Source organism: Nicotiana sylvestris, chromosome 3, assembly GCF_000393655.2.
Source record: "Nicotiana sylvestris chromosome 3, ASM39365v2, whole genome shotgun sequence".
NCBI classification, from domain to species: Eukaryota; Viridiplantae; Streptophyta; class Magnoliopsida; order Solanales; family Solanaceae; genus Nicotiana; species Nicotiana sylvestris.
Genome location: NC_091059.1, coordinates 169,981,305 through 170,001,967, shown reverse-complemented (window position 1 = coordinate 170,001,967; position 20,663 = coordinate 169,981,305).

Sequence of the window (20,663 nt, the reverse complement as noted above, 5' to 3'; positions counted from 1 at the left end):
ACAAGGACTGTCACCAGGTGGAGGGTATGTATGGACTACCGCAAGTTGAATAAAGTGACCCGCAATGATCACTTTCCATTGTCTTTTCTTGATCAGATGCTGGACCGACTTGTTGGGCGTGCCTTCTACTATTTCTTGGATGGGTATTCTGGGTACAACCAAATCTTGATTGCTCTGGAAGATTAGGAGAAGACCACCTTCACTTGTCCATATGGCACCTTTACCTTTTCTAGGATGCCTTTTGGGTTGTGTAATGCACCGACTACATTTTAGCGGTGTATGATGGCCATTTTTACCGATATGGTGAAAGATATTTTGGAGGCGTTCATGGATGACTTTAGTGTTGTGGGTGACTCGTGTAATGAATGTTTGAAAAATCTTGATAGAGTGTTAGCCCGTTGTGAAGAAACCAATCTTGTTCTTAATTGGGAGAAATGTCACTTCATGTTTAAGGAGGGCATAGTTCTTGGGCATAAAATTTCAAAGCATGGTATAGAGGTGAACAAAGCAAAAATTAATGTGACTTCACGGCTCCCTCCCCTACTTCTATCAAGGGAGTTAGAAGTTTTCTTGGGCATGCAGGGTTCTACCGGAGATTTATCAAAGACTTTTCGAAGGTAGTGAATCCCTTATGCAAGTTATTAGAAAAAGATGTCAAGTTCGTGTTCGATGAGAGATGTATGCAAGCCTGTGAACTTCTCAAGCACAAGTTGACCACCACTCCTATTATTACCTCACCCAATTGGAGCTTGCCTTTCGAGCTTATGTGTGATGCGAGTGATGTTGCGATTGGGGCGGTCTTGGGTTAAAGAGCGAACAAAATGTTTCATCCGGTTTACAATGCCAGTAAGATAATGAATGATGCTCAAGTGAACTACACGGTGACTGAGAAAGAGCTTTTGGCTATTATGCTCGCGATAGAGAAATTTCGGCTGTATCTCATGGGTGCCAAGGTCATAGTTCATACCGATCATCCCACACTCCGGTACTTGATGACGAAGAAGGATTCCAAAGCTAGACTGATGCGATGGGGTCTTGTTACTTCAAGAGTTTGATTTGGAGATTGTGGATCGGAAGGGTAGTGAAAACCAAGTGGCGGACCACTTGTCCCGCTTGGAGAAGGAGGGGAGGCCTCGTGATGGCCTAGAGATCAATGATTCATTTCCTGATGAGCAACTCTTTTTGGTGTCGGTGAATGGTATGTCATGGTTTGCGGACGTTGCTAATTTTCTTATGACTGGTATAATCCCGTGTGAGCTCTCTTCTAACCAAAGGAAGAAGCTCAAACGGGATAGTTTGGACTTCTATTGGGATGAGCCATACTTGTTCAAGATTTGCACGGATGGTGTGATCCGAAGGTGTGTCCCGGAGGAGGAGCAATTGAGTATCTTAGAGGCTTGTCATTCCTCTCCCTAAGGTGGCCATCATGGCGGGGAGAGGACGGCTTCAAAAGTTCTTAGTTGTGGGTTTTATTGGCCAACATTGTACAAAGATGCAAGTGAACTTGTGAAGAGATGCGATGAATGTCAAAGAGCGGGTGGAATTTTGAAGAAAGATGAGATGCCTCTCAATACCATTCTTGAAGTTGATATTTTTGATGTATGGGGCATTGATTTTATGGGAACATTTGTTAGTTCGTGTGGGAACACATACATTCTTGTGGCGGTTGACTATATTTCAAAGTGGGTTGAAACTGTGGCTCTACCCAACAATGAGGCCCGGAGTGTTGTTATGTTTCTCAAGAAAAGCATTTTTACTAGGTTTGGCACTCCTCGTGCAATCATAAGTGATGGGGGGTCTCATTTTTGTAATAGAACTTTTGACACTTTGCTTGCAAAGTATGGTGTCAATCACAAAGTTTCTACTCCTTATCATCCTCAAGCGAGTGGCCAAGTTGAAGTCTCAAACAGGGAAATCAAGAGTATATTGTCAAAGATGGTCAATGCAAATAGGACCGATTGGTCAAATAAGTTGGATGATGCTCTATGGGCTTATAGTACTGCTTACAAGACTCTGATTAGTATGTCTCCATATCGGTTGGTGTTTGGTAAAGCTTACCATCTACCGGTTGAGTTAGAGCACAAGGTCATATGGGCTTTGAGGAAGCTGAATCTTAAATGGGATGTGGCAGCAAACCTTCGCGTGGAGCAGCTTAATGAACTTGATGAATTCCGCTTCCATGCCTACTCCAGTTCGTCCTTGTACAAGGACAAGATGAAGCACCTTCATGATAAATATGCTCATGGAAAGGAGTTCAAAGTGGGTGATTTGGTTCTCTTGTTCAATTCTCGGTTACGTATGTTTCTGGGAAATCTTAAGTCAAAATGGAGTGAACCTTTTGCAGTGGTGTTTGTGACTCCATTTGTTGCACTTGACTTGAAGAACAAAAATGGGGAGGTTTTCAGAGTTAATGGGCACAGGGTCAAGCACTACCTGGGCAAGATTGATCACAGCCACGTGGCAGCACTGCTCCATATAAAGTGATTTAATGGTAACCTGCATCGTGCCGCGGCATTAAATAAGGCGCCTCTTGGTAGGCAACCCATGTGTCTTTCTTTTTATTTTTCTTTGATTTTCTTCTTAGTGTAGGATTTGCTTTTTGACTAATGGGTTGTGAGATATGTGTAGGATTGTTTTGATGCAGTGCAGGACCAAGTTGGGAAAAATGTACACTCTCTGAATTTGCATTGCAGCCGCATTGCATTTTGTGCGGCCGTAAAGGCCTTAGTGCGGGGGCAACATTTCAATGCGGACCGCAGAGTTAATTGGTCAAGAGTGGGGTTCTCTGAAGTTTGTCACCGCGGCCGTAATGCATTTTGTGCGGTCCGCGGTGGACCACTACGTGCGCATTGCATTTCTTACGGTCCGCAGTGGACGTCTCCTCGGTGATTCTCCCTTATGAGTACCGTGGACTGCAGTGCCATTTTGTGCGGTCCACGGTGGGTAGGTGAAGTGGGCCCCATGTCCTTTTTCTATAAATAGGACTTGAGGCCCTCATTTCAAACTTTTCGATCATTTGCTCTCAAATAGTAAAAAAATACTGTTCACCCAAGCCCTAACTGCACGAATTCATTCACTCACTTTCATTCATCTGTGTTGCATCCTGTTACCGGTATTTTTAATCTTCCCTTAGTCTTTAATTGTGTTTATTTTCTTTTAATTGATTATTTAATACGTCTTCTTCTTCCCTTTTTTCTTTAAAGTTTTAGATTGGGGTTACATACTGTGTTTAGTTGAGGATTGATTAGTTAAATACCATGATTAACAACCTAGCGGGATCATAATATGTGCATTTAGGCTTAAATTAAGCAAAATCTAAAACTCTAGGTTGGTATTACTGGTTGTGGTTTACCGTGGTCCGCGGTGGATTTATTGCGGTCCGCGGAGCTTCTCTATGGTTCGCAATGCCATTTTGTGCGGACCTCGGTGGTGAAACTTCAGAAAGTTGAGAATTGAGGATCGCGGCCGCGGTGGATTTTGTGCAGTCTACAGTGCCTTAATGCGGACCGCGATACCATTTAGTGCGGTCTGCGGTGGCCTTTATTAGAGAGTGGGTAGTCTGACCCCCACCTCCGTGCAGATCACGGTGCGATTTTGTGCGGTCCGCAGTGATCCCTTTGCGGCCGCACTACATTTTGTACGGTCCGTAGTCTGCAATCTGCAACTATTTTCTTCTGTTTCTGCATTTATTTTCTTTTCTGATTTGTCTGATACTGTGATACTAACAAGCTTCAACTAAATTTCACTTGCAGACAATGGTTCAATCACTAGGCGGTGGTAGAAAACAACAAGGAAAAGGAAAGTCGTCCTGGGGTAGAGGAAAGGCATGATCAAATTGACTCCCCAAGTCTAGCAAGCTATCAAAGATACTAGGAAGACAATAAGGGCTATTGATAGAGCTGCTTCCCATTCGGGAAGTGAGTATATGCCCTCCCAGGAGGCATCTGACTCAGACTCCGTGCTAGAATATGTTTCTGACTGGCCGGAGAGGAACAGATTGAGAGATACACCTCCGGGCACCCCCTACTGTCCAAGCGTCAGTGCAAATTTCTTCTGAGTCATCTGAGGGCTCAGCTGCAGGCAGTGACAATGCCTATTCTACCTCACCTACAACTTCAATATCCGGTGAGGATCCTGTAGACGAAGAAGCAGGGGATGAGCCCCAAGTAGGAGGAGTAGAGAGAACCAGGAAACCGGAAGCATGGCAAGATAGATTCGTGAGTGAAGTGGCCTACCACAAGTTCAGAGAATGGTGGCCCGAGAGGAAGTTGATACCTGAGCGGAAATTCATTACAAAGGACCTTTTGCCTCACAACTCTAATGTGCTGAGATAGTTCAGAGAGAGAGAGAGAGAGCAGGCTGGGACTATTTTATAGGCCATGTAGAGGATGCCAATGAGCACTTAGTCAAGGAGTTCTACACCAATGTGGCCCACATCAAAAAGGGCACTACAGTGAGTAAGGTGCGAAATTTGAAAATAAAGTTTGATGGAAAAATGATCAATGACTACCTGGGCTTCCCCAAGGAGGATAAGACATTGTACTTAGAGAAGGTAGCTCTGGGGAAGGATGCACATCCGTGGTTAGCAGAGTACTTAGCAGTCCCAGGTACTACCCCAGCATGGTTGATAGCGGGAGTAAAAATTCTGAGGAGAACCCTGAACTTCGAAACAAAAGGATGGGAGATATTTGTTTGTAGCAGGCTAGACCCCACCACTCACGACAACTCTCTTCCTATCTCCCGGGCTATATTGGTGGTGTCTATCATGGTGGGGTACCCGATCAACATCGGGAATGTGATGTCCAGGGTGATTACACGGGTGGTGAACGAAGGTGATAGGTCCTACCCCTTCCCAAATTTTCTGACTATGTACATCCAGGATCAAGATGTAGAAAAAAGGAGATTTGATGTAAAGGTAAAGCCGAAGTCACCCTTTTCCTGGTACAGCCTACAGGGTGATGACGACCCTAAAGGCAAGAACTCCAAGGGAAAATCCACTACTTCTACTGGCCAGTCTGAAGAGCCAGTAGTAGTAGTGGCTCCTACTCAGCCTCCTTCAGCTACCCCAGACATGGCCCCAGGACCCTCCACTTCTATAGCTCCAGATATTCCCTCATCTGCAGTATATCCTTTGACTGCCCACCTCTTGAGCTAGACCATCGCCAGTATCAACAACTGGATGCAGGCAACCACTTCTAAGTTGTCTGTACTATCTACCTCGGTGGCAGCCCAGTCGGTACCCTTTCAGCCACAGGTCCCACAATCAGTGGAGGACACTCTCAAGGAGCTTCTAGAGAACCAGAAGAAGCTCCTGGAGAACCAGCAATTAATATTGGATGTTGTGGGTTCACATGGAAAAGCATTGAAGGATTTGACCAAAGAAACAAAGAAACTGAGAAAGATTCAGGCATCCAAGGAGTCGGTGAAAAAGTTGAGGGGGGAGGTAGAGAGATTGAAGGCTGATCACTTGCCGTTGGACCTTTTATTGCATGACCCAGCTCTAGCAGCCCAGCTTGAGCCGAAGCAGGAGACAGAGAGGTCAACAAAGAGGAAGAGGGTGATTCCCCGTGCTGATGATGCTGTTATAGAGTTGGAGGACCCGCAGGGAGGTTCCTCTAGCCAGCCCCAGATTCCAGTACAGGCCCAGGACCCAGTACAGGCACAGGTCCTAATGGAGACACATGTTACAGGGAGCCAGTCACAGGTTCCCGGGCAGTCCGAGGACCCAGGGACCCAGACTCATGATCCTATGCAGACGGAGGGCCAATAGGGAGTTTCTTTTTTACTCTCTATCTTTTACTTTAAGCTATTTTTGGTTAGTTAGCATTGAGGACAATGCTAGCTCTCATTTGAGGGGGTACCCCTATTTGGATGATTTGGGTTGTATATATGACACTATTTTCATTTATTATGCTTTCTTTTTACTTTTGGTGTGTACATAATTTTACCATTCTAGTTTACTTTTCGTACTTTGTAACTTTGGTCTGTATATAAAGTTACTTTCTGATGTATATATTCATTCCCCCTATGTATATTCATATAAATCCCCTCTTGTACATATTTATTCTACTTTCCACATTTTCTCTTTCATAACTTCTTATTTTATTTCGATAGCTTCTTATTTTGAGTTTTACGTTCAATAAGCCTTTGGTATTCTTAATACCACGGTTCTTTCCAAAGGTGGAATTTGTGTGAACCGGGTGGCTCTTCCCGATGATGGATGGCATGACAACCTTCTTAAGGGTTTGAGTCTGTTTTCTTTTTGTTATTTTTGTGTAAATAGTATCTAGTGAGTAATGGTGCCTCAAGCAAAGCTTCACTTGGGCCTAACACATTTGCCTTTGATCCTATGGTCAAAAACAAATTATTGTGTATAGGATGGTGAAAGTTGTGACCTTGAGACTCTTGTGTTGGCCGATAATCATCAAGTGGTTTTTCGGGACCATTGTGTTGCTCAAATCTTATCTAAAGTTGTTGTGGGCCTCCAACTCGATCTCTTTAGCAATCCTATAGCTTGTGTGATAAGAATTTGAATTACAAGTCCAAGTCCCGAGCCATTAGTCTAGAACTTGCCCCGAATATTTGTCTAGGCGAAATTGTAAGTGTAGTTTGACTTGAGATGTAATTATAGGCTCTCCTTGATCTGAATGATGTCTTGAAAATTTCTATGGCCTACCAATGTTAATATCCCTAGTCAACCCTTTTGATCCATAGACCCTTTTCTTTCAAAAACCATGATATAAGCCTTTACCCGTTCTAAAAATACCCTCTCTTGGCACCCGATCTTTCCTTAGCACAAGGCAAAAGCATAATTTTGGGGGGAGAGACGAGGAATGCAACAAAGAGGTAAAAGGTACAAAATGAAGAAAAGGAAAGGCAATGAAAGAGAAAGAAAATCAAAAAGACAAAAAGAATGATCAATGTAAAAAAAATGAAGGGATTCAATAAAAGCAAAGAGATCAAAGGTGTGGAAAGTTAAGAAAGGAGAAAAAAGTTTGAAATGAACAAGAAAGAGTGACAGTGTGTCTCTCTAACCCCTCAGAAAGAAGTTAATGACTCAAAAAGTCAAGACAATGTATGCCAAAATAAAGCAAATAAAGTGCTTAAGGAAAGATGGAACCTACCTAGACCAAATATTTCCTACCCTAAACCAAAAACCTTCAATATATCTCCACAAAAGCCCTATATGATCTTGATTTGAATGAAGTTTACATTAGTGGTGATTCACATAAGAGGCAAGCTTATGGTACTTAGAGCCGGACTTGTGATATTTCTTTGAGAGAGATGAGTGTGTTTCCACTAACCTCGTTCTGAGTGCTACAATCTAACAGTGAGGTTTGCTTAGGGAGAGTTGAGGCGTATGAGTTTGGGTTTCACAATGACCAAAGTAGTAGAAAGAGTTTTTTTGATGGGTCGAGTCAACTCTTGATACTCTTGTGTCGCACTAAATCCACGGTGTTTAGAAGGTCGAATGTTGTTAATGATTCATTTGAATTGAGGGCAATTGTTAGTCCCAATTGATGCTAGATGAGGTCACTTTAGGTCAGTTAAATTTTCTTGGATTACTCTTAAGGAGGTGGGTCTTATTTTTTTTGCTTGAGGACAATCAAAAGCTTAAGTTTGGGAGAGTTGATAACTAGGGATTATAGTCCATTTTACACGCCTTCTTACTTGAGTTTTGATTAAAAATGTATACAAAATAGTCCCAAAGGCTTACATGTTATACTTGTTTACAGGATTTGGTCAAAAAGGTGACAATTAGTCAAAATCAGCTCAAAAAGGAGTGAAACATGCACAAGTACCAAGAACAAGTCCAAGCACAGTGCAACAGATCCACTACGGCTACATTCCATTTAGTGCGGTCCGCAGTGAGGAGATTCAGAGAGGTTCATATTTTGGAAACTCAAGTACTGTGGCCACAAAGCATTTTAAGTGGACCGCAGTGGCCTCACCGTGGCCGCAATGGTGTTTATGCGGTCCGCAAAAATGGGGTTCAGAGAGTTGGGAGTTTGGAGGTTAATGCCAATGCGGTCCGCGGTCCTTTTTGTGCGGACTGCAGTTGAAGCCACCGCGGTCGCGGTGTATTGTATGCGGCCCGCGGCTGTCAAGTATTGGATATATCATAATTCCCAACATAATGTCTTTGTCTTGGGCTTTAGATCCCGTCAAGTATTTACCTAGGAGAAAGTCACTTCCCTAGTGCCTCTTTAACTAATTAGAAAACTGTACAAGCAATCATTCTTAGTTTATTTAGCTTATTATTAGCCTAAATATTAGAAGTAATATTCAACCAAAAGATGATTGGAAGAGTAATTAAGAGCACTACGCATATCTAGTTTAGATCGGAATCCAATTCTCATTTCTAGCCCCCTGTAGATTCGATCCCGACCATCTCGGTCAAAAGCTGCTTCGATCGCTCTCGCCACTTCGTAGTGGTGTAGGGTTGGATCCGATCAAAGAGCGATAAAGCACGAACAGTGATGTCGTGCACATTTTTGTTATTAATTGCATAGTGAGGATTGAGAGTAAAAGTACGAAAGGTGATGTCGTGCATTTATTGCCTACTTGTTGTGATTTTATGTTGCTATTGGTTCAAGCGCCTTAATTGTTTCATTCCGTTATTTCCGTGTTTCCTATGTTATTATACCCTATAGCATGTTGACCCTTCCCGTTAATCTCTGTTTAGCTTCTATTACTGTTATTCTGTTAGATATTGTTTAACTGCAAGTAATGTTGTTTGTTGTGTCCTAGCCTCGTCACTACTTCGCCGAAGTTAGGCTCGACACTTACTCAGTACATGAGGTCGGATGTACTGATAATACACTCTGCACTCTTTTGTGTAGATCCCAGTACTGTAGCATACGGACCATAATCAGAGGTTGCTGCCTTCAGTCCAGCGGAGACCCGAGGTAGCCCTACAGGCATCCGTAGGCCTTGACGTCCCCTTTCTATCTTGTTTCTTTCTGTTCTTATCTATTTCATAGACAAACATGTATTTTCTTTATTCAAACCCCTATTTGTAGTATTTGTAGATAGTCTGTGAGATTGTGACACCAGTTCTGGGTGGATTATTGTTATGGATTTCGTATTGGTATTAGTTAAACTATTAAATTCTGTTCTTTCGCATTTCTAATTCCGTTGTTTACTCCCATTAACTTGGTAAATTTCTAAAGATAAAGGTAAAAAAATAGAATAATCAATAACATTGGCTTGCCTAGCGGGTTCAATATTAGGCGTCATCACGGTCCAAACGGTGGATAATTCGAATCGTGACAAATTGGTATTAGAGCTCTAGGTTGCTTAGGTCTTACAATTCATGGACAAGCTTAGTAGAGTCTGAGTGATCGGTACGGAGACGTCTGTGCTTATCCCCCAGAGGCTACATAATTAGGAACCGTTTCGCTTCTATTGATCTCTGTCGTGCGGTTTGGTTTCTCAATGCTAATTGAACTTCTACTCTGTTCATTTGCAGATGGCGAGAGCACGTACCGCTTCAGCAGCCGATCAGTAGTCCGAGCCCTCAGTAGCAGCTCCTACGAGGGGCAGAGGGCATGGACGTGGTCGTGTTAGAAGCTAAGGCAGGAGCAGAGCTCAACCTAGAGCAGCAACACCAGTGGCGGAGCCTCGGGCAGAGTTTGATGATGAGGTTCCGGCCCAGACAGTTCCAGTGGGCCCAGTTCAGGTCCCAGAGGGGTTCATTGCTACCCCGGTACTCCAGGATGCTCTGGTCCTTCAAGTGGACCTTATGGAGAGTGTCACCCAGGCAGGCTTACTTCTTGTAGCACCAGCCGTCTCTCAGGCTGGGGAAGGAGCACAAACTCCCGCTACCTACACTCCGGAGGAGATGGCTCCCCAATTTCAGACTCCAATAGCTCACCTAGTTGGAGTAGTTCAGCCGGTGTAGTAACTCAGACCGGTGATAGAGCAACTACATCTGCCGATGCTTTATGTAGGTTGGACAGGTTCACCAAGCTCTTCACTACTACTTATGGTGGTACATCATTAGAGGATCCCCAGGATTACTTAGACAACTGTCATGAGGTTCCTCGGAAGATGGGGATAGTGGAGACAAATAGGGTCGACTTTGCTATTTTTTGTTTGTTAGGTTCCGCCAAGAAATGGTGGAGAGATTATTATTTCACCAGATCAGCTGGATCATCAGCTCTCTCTTGGGACCAGTTCTCATAGCTATTTCTCGAGAAGTTTCTTTCCGTCACTCATAGAGAGGAGTATCGCAGGCGGTTCGAGCATCTCCAGTAGGATTCTATGATTGTCACCCAGTACGAGACGAGGTTTATTGATTTGGCTCGTCATACTCTTCTGATACTCCCCACCGAGAGAGAGAGAGAGAGGGGGTGAGGAGGTTTATTGAGGGACTCGCTCAGCCGATTAGATTGCAGATGTCTAAGGAGATAGGTAGCGAGATTTTTTTCCAGGATGCAGCCAATGTGGCCAGGCGGGTTGAGATGGCTCTACCTCAGTGGAGCGGTCAGGGGTCTGACAAGAGGCCTCGTCATTCTGGCGGATTCAATGGTGCCTCGTCTAGAGGCAGGGATTATTTTGGTAGAGGCCATCCTCCTAGGTCATTTCAGTCAGCACTTTACGCTTCTCATGGTGCTCCTAGTGGTCGTGGTTCTCATCTGTAGTATTCTGATCAGTTGCCCTATAATGCACCACTAGCTCCTATTAGTGCACCTCCGCTCCAGAGTTTTCAGGGTGGTGATCCAGGCCGTCAGGGTTAGTTTCAGGGTCAGCAGTCTCAGCACCCAAAGTCTTGCTATACTTGCGGCGATACGAGGCACATTGCTAGGTTTTTCCCTCGAGCCTCGAGCAGTTCTCAACACCAGGGTTCTCGTGCTATGGTTCCAGCACCAGGTGTTCCACTGCCCACTCAGCCAGCTATAGGTAGAGGTAGAGGTGTTAGAGGTGGAGGCCAGGCCATTAGAGGTGGAGGCCAGGCGGCTAGAGGTGGAGGCCAGCCAGCAGGAGGCCATCCTAGGGATGTAGTTCAAAGTGGTGGGGCCCAGCCACGATGTTATGCTATTCCAACCAAACCTGAGGCAAAGGCCTCCAATGTAGTTATCACATGTACAATTTCAGTTTGCAGTAGAGATGCCTCAGTTTTATTTGATCCAAGGTCCACATATTCTTAGGTATCATCTTATTTTGCCCCTTATCTGGTTGTGCCTCGTGATTCTTTGAGTGCTCCCGTATATGTGTCTACACCGGTGGGTGATTCTATTGTGGTAAATCATGTTTATCGTGGTTGCGTGGTCGTTATTGGGGGTCTTGAGACCCGTGTAGATCTTCTACTCCTCGATATGGTGGATTTCGATGTCATTTTAGGGATGGATTGGTTATCCCCTTATCATGCTATATTGGATTGTCATGCCAAGACCATAACCTTAGCATTGTCGGGGTTACCTCGTTTGGAGTACAGAGGGACTCCTGGTCATTCTACCAGCAGGGTTATCTCATATATGAAGGCTCGACGTATAGTGGATAAGGGATGTTTGGCCTATTTGTCGTATGTTCGTGTTTCTAGTGTTGAGGTTTCTTCTATGGATTATGTGCTCGTTGTTCGTGAGTTTCCAAAGGTATTTCCTTCATACCTACCGGGGATGCCACCCAACAGGGACATTGACTTGGCTTCGGGCACTCCGGCCATTTCTATTCCGCCATATCGTATGGCCACTCCAGAGTTGAAAAAATTAAAAGAACAGCTACAGGACTTGCTGGATAAAGGATTTATTAGACCGAGTGTCTCGCCTTGGGGTGTGCCGGTATTGTTTGTTAAGAAGAAAGATGGGTCGAGGAGGATATGCATAGATTATCGGCAGTTGAACAAAGTCACCATCAAGAACAAGTATCCATTGCCGAGGATTGATGATTTGTTTGATCAGTTTTAGGGTGTCGGGGTATTATCAAAGACTGAATTGAGATCTAGCTACTATCAGTTGAGGAGTAGGGCATCCGATGTCCCTAAGACAGCTTTCCGCACTCAGTACGGGCATTATGAGTTCTTACTGATGTCGTTCGGGTTGACCAATGCCCCAACAGCTCTCATGAATTTGATGGACCAAGTGTTCAAGCCTTATTTGGATTTCTTCGTGATTGTATTCATTGATGATATTTTGATCTATTCCCCCAGCCGGGAGGAGCACGAGCAGCATCTTCGAGTCGTTCTTCAGACTCTAAGGGATAGTCAGTTGTATGCTAAGTTTTCAAAATGTGAGTTCTGGTTGAGTTCAATAGCATCCTGGGTCACGTTGTATCAGCAGAGGGTATTCTGGTGAATTCTAAGAAGATTGTAGCGGTCAAGGACCGGACTAGACCAACATCATCTACAGAGATCCGGAGTTTCTTGGGTTTGGCGAGCTATTACCGTCGGTTTGTGGAGGGGTTTTCATCTATCGCAGCCCCGATGACCCGATTGACCCAGAAGGGTGCCTAGTTTAGGTGGTCAGACGAGTGTGAGGCAAGCTTTTAGAAGATCAAGATAGCTTTGACTCCGGCATCGGTGTTGGTTTTGCCCATAGGTTCAAGGCCATATACAGTATATTGTGATGTATCTCGTATTGGGCTTGGTGCGGTGCTGATGCAAAATGGCAAGGTTATTACATATGCTTCGCGACAGTTGAAGATTTACGAGAAGAATTATCCAGTTCAAGATTTGGAGCTAGCAGCTATTGTTTACGCGCTGAAGATTTGGAGGCATTATTTATATGGTGTGTCATGTGAGGTGTCCACGGATCACAAGAGTTTGCAATACTTGTTCACGCGAAAGGAGCTAAATTTGAGGCAAGGGAGGTGGTTGGAGCTGTTGAAAGACTATATTATCACCATCTTTTATCATCCAAGGAAGGCCAATATGGTGGTCGATGCCTTGAGTAAGAAGTCAGCCAGTATGGGCAGCCTTGCGTATTCTGGTCGGTGAGAGGCCGCTTGCTTTGGATGTTCATGCTTTAGCCAATCAGTTCATGAGGTTGGATGTTTTTGAGCCCAGCTGTGTTCTAGCTTGCAGAGTCGCTCGTTCTTCATTATTTGAGTGTATCCGAGATCGGCAGTGCGGCACAGGGGTGCCAAGCAGGTTACAGTCAGAGATGATGGGGTTTTGAGAATGCAGGGTCGTGTTTGTGTGCCTAATATGGATGGACTTCGTGAGTTGATTCTAGAGGAGGCCTATAGTTTTCGGTATTCTATTCATTCGGGCGCCGCTAAGATGTATCAGGACTTGCGGCAGCATTATTGGTGGAGGAGGATAAAGAAGGATATTGTTGCATACATAGCTCGGTGTTTGAATTGTCAGCAGGTGAAGTACGAGCATCAGAGACCTGGTGGTTTGTTTTAGAAGATTGAAATTCCTGAGTGGAAGTGGGAGCGTATCACTATGGACTTCATTGTTGGACTCCTACGGACTCAGAGGAAGTTCGATGCAGTGTGGGTTATTGTGGATAGGCTGGCCAAGTCAGTGCATTTCCTTCTTGTGGCAGTTTCCTATTCTTCTGAGCGGTTGGTAGAGATTTATATCCGGGAGATCGTTTGCCTTCACAGTGTTCCTGTGTCTATCATTTCTGATAGGGGTACACAGTTTACCTCGCTTTTCTAGAGAGTAGTTCAGCATGAGTTAGGCACACGTGTCGAGTTGAGTATAGAATTTCATCCTCAGATGGACGGACAGTCCGAGCGTACTATTCAGATTTTGGAGGATATGCTCCGAGCATGTGTTGTTGACTTTGGAAGTTTTTGGGATCAGTTCTTGCCATTAGTAGAGTTTGCCTACAACAACAGCTACTAGTCGAGCATTCAGATGGCTCCTTATGAGGCATTATATGGTAGGCGGTGTCGGTCGTCGGTTAGGTGGTTTGAGCCGGGAAAGGCTCGATTGTTGGGTATATATTTAGTTCAGGATGCCTTGGACAAGGTTAAGATCATTCAGGATAGGGTTTGTACAACTCAGTCCAGGCAGAAGAGTTATGCCGATCGTAAGGTTCGCGATGTGGCACTCATGGTCGGAGAGCGAGTGTTGCTTCGCGTGTCGCCCATGAAGGGCGTGATGAGATTTGGGAAGAAGGGCAATCTAAGCCCTAGGTTCATCGGTCCTTTTGAAATTCTTGATAGAGTGGGAGAGGTGGCTTATAGACTTGCGTTGCCGCCGAGTTTATCAGCTGTGCTTCCAGTGTTTCATGTGTCCATGCTTCGGAAGTATGGCGGTGATCCATCCCACATGTTAGACTTCAGCACTGTCCAGTTAGACAAGGACTTGACCTTTGAGGATGAGCCGGTAGCCATTCTAGACCGGCAGGTTTGTCAGTTGAGATCGAAGAAATTTCTTTCAGTTCGTGTGCAGAGGAAAGGTCAGCCTGTTGAGGCAGTGACCTAGGAGTCCAAGTCCGATATGCGAAGCAGGTATCCTTATCTTTTCCTCAACTCATGTACTTTTCTATATCCGTTCGAGGACGAACGGTTATTTTAGGGGTGAAAAATGTGATGACCCAAAAGGTCATCTCATATTTCAGAATCCAATCCGGGGTTTCGAGGCCTTCAAGACCTCATTTTCCTTCTCCTCGATTTGCATGCACAGTCCGGACGCACTTTCATAAAGCCTATGTGTGAAAAATTGAGAAAATGCTCAATTTTGCCTTTAAAATTGAATTAAGTTGACTTCGGTCAACATTTTGGGTAAACGGACCCGAACCCATGATTTGACTAGATAAGCAGGTCAGGGTCGATTTTTGGATTTTTGGGAAAAATATTGGGAAAACTATAATTAAGCATTGGGTGTGAGTTCTTATGTTATTAAACTAATTATGACTAGATACAAGTGAATTAGAGGTGAATTCTAGAGGAAAAGCGATAGTTGAGGCTTGATTTGTGGCCGAAGGTAAGTGTTTGGTCTAACTTTAGCTTGAGAGAATAGGTTTTGTGCCTTAATTGCTATGTGCTAGTATTGTGTACGACGTATAGGTGTAGGGACGAGTATCTATACGTTGGTGTCAAGCATGTCTATGAGTCTTAAATTGTGTTCGTTGTGATTGTTCCTAAGTACTATTAATGTCTAAATTGGTGATTTTCCTTGTTGAGCAAGACTTATGATCACTTTCTTGGTATTTTTCCATTGTTGAGTATTGACTCCAATTGAGGTTCATTTTGTGAAGTTAATTGCTGGAACAAGATTGGTTATAGTTGATTCCCTTGTCAGGACGTATTTATTGTTGATATTGTTGATTCCCTTGCTGGGATGTATTTATTATTATTGATTGATTCCCTTGCAGGGATGTTGTTGTTACCACTGTTTGGGTGAGGAAAAAGTGATAAAGCACGAAGGGTGATGCCGTGCACATTCATACTTTAGCATTTGGTGAGGATAGATTGATAAAGCATGAAGGGTGATGTCGTGCACATTTACATTAATATTGATGCATATGGTGATGAAGAGAGATAAGCACGAAAGGTGATGTCGTGCACATTTCTAATATTCATATGGTGAGGAAGAGCGATAAAGCACGAAGGGTGATGCCGTGCACATTTTCGTTATTGATTGCATAGTGAGGATTGAGAGTACAAGCACGAAGGGTGATGTCGTGCATTCATTGCCTACTTGTTGTGATTTAATGTTGTTATTGGTTCAAGCGCCTTAATTGCTTCATTCCATTATTTTCGTATTTCCTATGTTGTTATCCCCTATAGCATATTGCCCCTTCCTATTAATCTCTATTTAGCTTCTGTTACTGATATTCTATTAGATATTATTTAACTGCAAGTTATGTTGTTTGTTGTGTCATAGCCTCGTCACAACTTCGCCGAGGTTAGACTCGACACTTACTCAGTACATGGGGTCGGTTGTACTGATACTCCACTCTGCACTCTTTTGTGTAGATCCCGGTAATGGATCATACGGACCATAGTTAGAGGTTGTTGCCTTCAGTCCAGCGGAGATCCGAGGTAGCCCTGCAGGCATCCGCGGCCTTGCCGTCCCCTTTCTATCTTGTTTCTTTCTGTTCTTATCTATTTCAGAGACAAACATGTATTTTCTTTGTTCAAACCCCTATTTGTAGTATTCGTAAATAGTCCGTGAGATTGTGACACCAATTCTGAGGGGATTATTGTTATGAATTTCGTATTGGTATTAGCTAAATTGTTAAATTCTGTTCTTCCGCATTTCTAATTTCGTTGTTTACTCGCATTAACTTGGTAAATTGCTAAAGATAAAGGTAAAAAGATAGAATAATCAATAACGTTAGCTTGCCTAGCGGGTTCAATATTAGGCGCCATTACGGTCCCGACAGTGGGTAATTCGGGTCGTGACATGACGTGACTAGATCTACATTTCTTAGTATATATATATATATATATATATATATATCGAAGATCATACTTGCTAGCAGAACCGATTATTAGTCCTGAACTGAGGCAATAGAACGACTAATGACCATTAAACCTCTAACAAAATAAACATTTGAAATTAATATCCTTTAATTCCAAGATAAACTAACATTAAACAACTATGAAAAACTCATATACTTTTATGATGTTCATCAGTAATTTGCACCCGAAAGAACACTTGCAGTATAAACTTAGCAAGTCAAATGATCTTAAACTAACAAAATATTATTCAAACATTTAAACTTGACTAGGAAGAGTGGAATATATTTTCATTAACTTAATGCCTATAATACATGCTTAAACAAATACATGAAGCGAATAAAAGAAAATACTTTTAGTAAATCTAGCTTATTACTATAAAACTTTCAGCACCTCTTGTAACGGCTAACATATTAGTGAGTATTAAACAAATTTTAGATAATATAAACTTAAATAACAGAGAAACTTACTAAGAAAAGAAAATTCTTGAGATGGAACAAGAGAAGAACTAGCTATGGAAAAACCTTCATTAGTTCTTTAAACTCTATGATGATGATATTTTTTGTTCCCTTAATAGTCATAAAGATCAAAGAAAATTTAATAAAACCATCTCAAATAACTTCTCTTGGCTTTGATTCACAACCAGTGATATGAAGTAGAAAGAGCAATAATAGATACGGACCTTTTGAAGCACAACTTTCTTTAATATTATATATCCAGCAAATACAGAGGTCAACTACAGCAGAAAACTAGTTCGCAGAAGTAAAAAGAAAGCATCCGAGCAACAGCGCAGCAAACAATTTCAGTTATAACGAACCAGCAACAATAGTAAAACTCCAACAGTAATCAGACCTAGAGCTCAGTAAGAAGCAGTAACCAATGATGTGTTTGAAAAACATGAACCTAGAAGAGAAACTTCAAGAGTTTATGTGCTTCTTTCTGGAAAAGTTTTAGCTAAACAACAGGAAGTTCAATCCATTTTTAGCTGCTCCTTTTTTTTAGTGTGAGTCTGTGTAGAAGATGTGCGTTCAACTCCAAGATTTGCACTCAAAATTACTTAGAAGAAGGCTTACCATTTTCAGCACTTTCCCTCTCTGATGTTGTGTCTTTTTTTAGAGTCTCCAGATGATGGGTAAGTGTTAGAGCGTGTGTGCTCAACTCCTCCCCTAAAGGAGAGGAGGGACATGATTTCATTATGAAAATCTGTCCTTTGGACATAATATTTTACCAAAAATTTGTCCAAACTATTCAAAGGATAGATTTTTAATTAAAAATCTGTCCAAGACACAGCTTTTTTACCAAACAATGATAGACATTTTGGAATTCAGTACTCAAAAAGTTTTTGAACAGTAAAAAGTGACCAACTATGTACTTTTTCAACATATGACTGAAATTCAGCTTATATACTCCTACTCAAACCAACTACGAACTAGCAAAACAGAAAAGGCTTAAAATGTAATCAAACTAAATATTCAAACAAACTAAACTAAAGCCAATCGATTTATGGGAACTAAACAGTAGATGATTGTAATCAGAAAACACTACCTAAAACACAACTTAAATGAACATTGATAAGCTATAGAACAACGATTAATAGCAATCATAAACAAACGACTAAGTACCTAATTCGAAAATATTAAGCAACGACCAACATTAAAGAATGTTAATGAAAGTAAACACGAACTAACGATCACGGATTAACAATCAATTAAAAACAGAAAATTAAACTAAAACCTAAACTTAGATGGGAAAAATCATAATTTACGAAAAAAGGGGATAAGATTAGGGCGAGAGCTTATACCAAACTCTGGGACATTCGACGTCGAATTGAGCAATGAAACGAATGCCAGGGACCCCAAGCAGCGACTGTCCGATCGTAGAACACTAGTTTCATTTTAGTAGACACTAAGTTCAATGAACTCGATATTATACCAAAAGAAAACGAGTGTTCTTGGATCAGAACTAGGCTAAAAAGGAGCAGTGGTGGGGTAGAGGTGTGGCAGCTGCAGCGACAGTAGTGCTCGCCGAAATTCCAGTCGCCGAAGTTTTGGGTCAAGACCAATATGAAAAGATAGTTCCCGCTGAGTTCTATCTATGTATGTAAAAATTGGGTGGAAAGGGTGGCTCAATCTTCACGATTTTAAGAAAAAGGTGGTGGGTGGGATTTCTAGATCTAAAATTGAGGATTATGAAGGGTTTTGGGGGAATTTAGCTTGGAGATTCGGAAAGAGGGGGTTAAGCAGAGCATAGGGTGAAAAAATAGGGCTGATTGGACCACCACCGGTGGCGGCGCACGGTGGTGGCAATGGTGGAGCGGCGGAAGCTTTGAGAGATGGTGAGAGAGAGAGAAAAGAGAGAAGGGGGCGGTTTTAGGGTTTGGAAAATAGGGAAAAATTCTGATTTTTAGCTTTTATATTTTAGTTAGGGATAAATTTTGACCATTAATTAAGATGGAATGAATGGCCATGATGGATTTTCATTTACTTAATCAAACGACGTAGTTTCGTCGTTTTAAATCCTCTCATGTCAGCCTCTTGTCTTGCACTCTTGGCCACCTTCTCTTTCAAATTTGGCCCGATTTTTCCTTAATCCTGCTTATTAAACTGAATTTATACAAACAAATAAATTGATTAAATAACTTATTCAAATGATCAATTAACTAGATTAATTCACCAATTGAACAGTTAGTTACAATAACAACAATAACAACCCAGTATAATCTCACTTAGTGGGGTCTGGGGAGGGTAGTGTGTGCGCGGACCTTACCCCTACCCTGGGGTAGAGAGATTGTTTCCAAATAGACCATCGTCATCCTTCCCTCCAAGAACTTCCCACCTTGCTCTTGGGAAGACTCGAACTCACAACCTCTTGGTTGGAAGTGGAGGTTGCTTACCATCAGAGCAACCCCTCTTGTCTAACAGTTAGTTAATTCCTAAAATGTACAAATGAAAAAAGAACTATTTTTCTTTTGGTATTTTTATGATAGAAAATATGCAATTAAAGACACAAAATTGATAAAAATAATTAAACAATAAAACACTAATGAATGTAGGAGATGTTAAAATAGTACAAAAATTAGGTATTTACAATATACTATATATATATATATATATATATATATATATATATATATATATATATATATATATATATATATATATATATATATATATATATATATATATAATATTAATATGTAAATAATAGAGTGTATGTCTATATTAGACATACTTGCTTTAAACCACGAATATTTATTATTAAAATTAATTATTTATTAGGTTATGAAACAACAATAATGTGATAATTGAAGTATAAATAGACAATTGTAGTCTATGCTTGCGTTGTAGAAGAAAGAATATCAAAGGAATGATTGATAATGCATTATAAATTCTCGGTAAAATAATTCTTGATTTTTATATGATATGTCTTGCCATCATTGTACTTAGCTGTTATGGGAGATGATATGATATTATGGGCGATAATTTAGGAATTTAATTGGTGTAGTTTTAAATGTTTCGGCCAGAAATGTGAATAATTAGCTCTCGTGTTAGGTAATTACTTATTGTTGCTAGGATTTGTAAAATTTTCTTAGATATTGTCTAGTTATGTTTTTTTGACCAACAACAACGATAAAAACTACTCAATATATCAACCCTTTTTTATTTATTTTCTATTTTAAAGATTATCAAATATTTCAGGACACTAAACTGTGCTTTTATTTGTAAATCATATTAGTCTAATATTGGCCATACTGGAAGAGAAAAACAGATATTCTAGTGAATATAGATTTTTGAATAATATACTGGTAGGGACAGACCAAATACTATTAGAGCCCCCCGGCAGCAAAGCTTGGCGACTTATTATTTATCAACGTGATATCAAATTGTCAACGCAGAAAAGCTTGCCGACTTAGCAACTCTTTACTACTAATTTAAACCAGCAATTACGGAATAAAACCAGAACCAATGTAACTAGAGCTGTAATGAAAATGACAATGTTTTGGTGAATTGGAAGGGTATAGAATTGAGATGAGATCGAGCTTAAGATGACACTCTATTTGCATCTATACCCGTTTTTTGGTCACGTTTTGGTTTGTGCCCGCTTTGGAAAAAATAAATTGCAAGCGTACCCACTTTTTCACGTAACTTCAGCATATGGGGCTGAAGTAGCAAAGTCAATCACTCAAAACTTCAGCATTCTAGTAGACGAGCCTGAAGTAGCAAAGGCAGTGCTAAAGTTTTTTTGTCCTGGATAAGATGCTGTAGTTATTTAGTTCATTTGTAAAAACTTGGCACTAA